The sequence below is a fragment of the Triturus cristatus genome, chromosome 5_1 (assembly GCF_964204655.1).
Source record: "Triturus cristatus chromosome 5_1, aTriCri1.1, whole genome shotgun sequence".
Classification (NCBI taxonomy): domain Eukaryota; kingdom Metazoa; phylum Chordata; class Amphibia; order Caudata; family Salamandridae; genus Triturus; species Triturus cristatus.
Genome location: NC_140587.1, coordinates 123,092,237 through 123,095,886, shown reverse-complemented (window position 1 = coordinate 123,095,886; position 3,650 = coordinate 123,092,237).

Below are 3,650 nucleotides of genomic sequence, written 5' to 3'. Positions count from 1 at the left end.
CCAATACCTGACAAGTCTGCACTATATAAAACTGCAAATACACAAATAATAAGTGTTTTGCACACTTCTGTCATTGGGCTACATGTGGGCTACATCTGGGTGATATCTGTGCTGCATTTGGGCTCTTTTGTCTCTGGTGGCCATCTTGGGAGATTTATTTGTTATGAAGTTTCCTAATTTCCTCATTTACTGCAGTCTCCTCAATAGGACATTTTTTCAGTTTTTTACTTTGATTCCATCAAGAAGGCATTCAGATATGTCACAAATTTGCCATACATTCTGAATGTTAGCACTCCAATTGCTCATTAGATCACTGTAGTAAAGCTACTGCTCACCACGGAAGTCTGCTGCTGGTATTAAAAGTGCATGTTTCAGTCTGCATATCAGAATTTTTTTAATGAAATAGAAGAGGATTTGAGAAGTCACTCAAAATGTGCCCTAATTTTTCTTTCTTCAGCACTAATCATAATTTCTATGGCAAAATGAACCCCCTCATTGTGTTCCTTTTTAAATTAAATGTTTTAAGTGTTACCAGTTTATTCCAATCAAGATGGCTTCAGGTGTGCCATACTTTTGTCATAAGTAAGACAGTAAGCGCTCTAGTTGTTCTTAAGAACACTCTGGGACATTCTGTCATTGGGCTATACTTGGGCTACATCTGGGTGATATTTGGGCTACATTTGGGCTCTTTTGTCTCCGGTGGCCATCTTGGGAGATTTATTTGTTATGAAGTTTCCTAATTTCCTTATTTAATGCAGTCTCCTCAGTAGGAAATTTTTTCAGTTTTTTACTTTGATTCCATCAAGAAGGCATTCAGATATGTCACACATTTGCCATAAATTCTAAATGTTAGCACTCCAATTGCTCATTAGATCACTGTAGTAAAGCTACTGCTCACCAAGGAAGTCTGCTGCTGGTATTCAAAGTGCATGTTTCAGTCTGCATGTCAGAATTTCTTTATGAATTAGAAGAGGATTTGAGAAGTCAAAATGTGCCCTAATTTTTCTTTCTGCAGCACTAATCATAATTTCTATGGCAAAATGAACCCCCTCATGTTGTTCCTTTGTAAATTAAATGTTTTAAGTGTTACCACTTTATTCCAATCAAGATGGCTTCAGGTGTGCCATACTTTTGTCATAAGTAAGACAGTAAGCGCTCTAGTTGTTCTTAAGAACACTCTGGGACCTTCTGTCATTGGGCTATACTTGGGCTACATCTGGGTGATATTTGTGCTACATTTGGGCTCTTTTGTCTCTGGTGGCCATTTTGGGAGACTTATTTGTTATGAAGTTTCCTAATTTCCTCATTTACTACAGTCTCCTCAGTAGGAAATACTTTCAGTTTTTTACTTTGATTCCATCAAGAAGGCATTCAGATGTGTCACACATTTACCATAAATTCAGAATGTTAGCACTCTAGTTGCTTATTAGATCACTGTAGTAAAGCTACTGCTCACCAGGGAAGTCTGCTGCTGGTATTGAAAGTGCATGTTTCAGTCTGCATGACAGAATTTTTTTATGAAATAGAAGAGGATTTGAGAAGTCACTCAAAATGTGCCCTAATTTTTAGGTCTCGCTGAGACAGCGAAAGCTGTCTCTTTGAGACATTTTGTAAGTGGGTTTTCAAAAGTGCTACCCACATGGTTTGCTGGCCTAGAGCTTGAGTGCACGATGGCGTGCACGTGCACAGCTGCTCCTCTGCTCCTTGCATTCCCCCCTCCCTTCTCACCCAGCCCTTTGATGCTCTGCTCGCATCTCCCTCCTCCTTGGGCGTGAAGGGAGACAGACGCATCTTGCTTGATTAATGGCTTTGCATTCCCATGTGTTCCCGCAGTAAACATGCCCGAGGCGCCATTCGAGCACAAGGCACACAGAGACATCCTCTTTACCCTCGTTAGTCCCTGTATCTCTATTTCCTTCAGAAGCTCTTGCTTTTCCTACCTTTCTGCCCAGCTATTTGCTTGCCAGCACTGCGTGTTTACTGAAGCTGCTACTTTCTTTTATTTTTGATTTTGCCCATACCTCTTTCAGCTGATCCTGTTTTTCATTGTCTCCCCTATGTGATAGCCCTGATTCTCCTGGTCTTCCACCTCCCTCCTCCTCTTATTGCTCTCCATGTATTTTTTCTGCGATTCCCTTTTCCTCCTTGTCTCCATTCGTCTTCTCTCTTTCTTCCCCATTTGCCTAATGGTCATATTTACTGTGTTTATGCATACATACACGCTTAAATAACTTGTGCCTTTTATACATATAATTTGTGCATGGGCTGTATTCATTATATGAATATAATTTTAAACATGTTACACATATCTACAGCTGGTACAATTAGGGTACTTTTTTCAAGTGAAAACATGTAAGGCAATGTGCTTCGTTTACATTTGTAGATAGCCTCGTTTGGAACACTTTTAAAATGTTTTCTTGGATTTTTTCTCTTCTCATTTATTTTTTCAACTGAAAATCTGTCTTCACTTTTTAGATTATATATCAATAATGTGTTAGTGCTCACAGCAATTTCATCGCGGAGACTTGAATATTTTAGGGTCCCACCCTTTCAGTGACCATTTATATTCACAGTGTCACTTTTCACCACCTCCCTCAAAATAACCACTCGCTCGTTGCATTAACCCTCGATTGACTAGTGACCCCTCTTTCTATCGGCATGTCTTGAGGCAGTGTACCACCCCTCGTTTCCCTCATTGTTAGGTATCCACACCTCATCCCCAGTAGCTCTTTGTTGCATGAGCCATTGGATATTCAAAGATCACGCTGTAAAATATATACATGTTGTATAGACTGGCTTCTGGTGCCCACTGCATCTGATATCACACGAGCCTTCTCAGTGTTTGTTATCACAATGCCACCCAGGAAAAAGAAGCATGCGGCAAAGGCAAGCATGTATTCCAGAATCAGACTGCATGACCCAGTGTGTAGTAATTGTATAGCTATTCAATCCTTGGCGACACAGCACCCTAGATAATGTGCTGAATGGCTAGACTCTTTTAAGTTTAAGGTCCCAAAGGCGAGACCTATTGGCTATGCCAATGCTTGTTCTTTCTGCAGCACTAATCATACTTTCTATGGCAAAATGAACCCCCTCATACGTTTGTCATAAGTAGGACTGTTAGCGCTCTAGTTGTTCTTTAGAACACTCTGGGAAGCTGCAGTAGAACACAAAGGAATCAACTGACAGTCTCTGCCCTTGTTGGATGTACATGTTTTACTGAGAATGTCAGACTTCATTCTCACATGACTGAGAAAGATAATGTGAATTTACAGAAAATATGCTCTCAGTTTAGCTTATAGATTCCCTTCCAAACCTCTGTGGGAAAAGCATGAGAAAATAGTTTTTTCTCAAACATGATTCATGATATCACAGCCGAAGGCTTTTTCACATGGTAAAATCACCTTAGAACACACCACAATTCCAAAAATGAGTATGGTACCATCAACAAATGATTTATAATGTAACTAAAGTCTTAAAACCTTCTATTAACTGCAATGCTTTTTAATGAGGTGCTATCATGTATATTGGTCCCAAGATGGCTGCCAAAACTTCTTGGATGAAGTACTGACAGCCAATCAGATCTCGCGATGAGATTTGTGGTTAGGCTCCACCCAGATATATCTATCTTTTTAACTCTAATTTTCTCA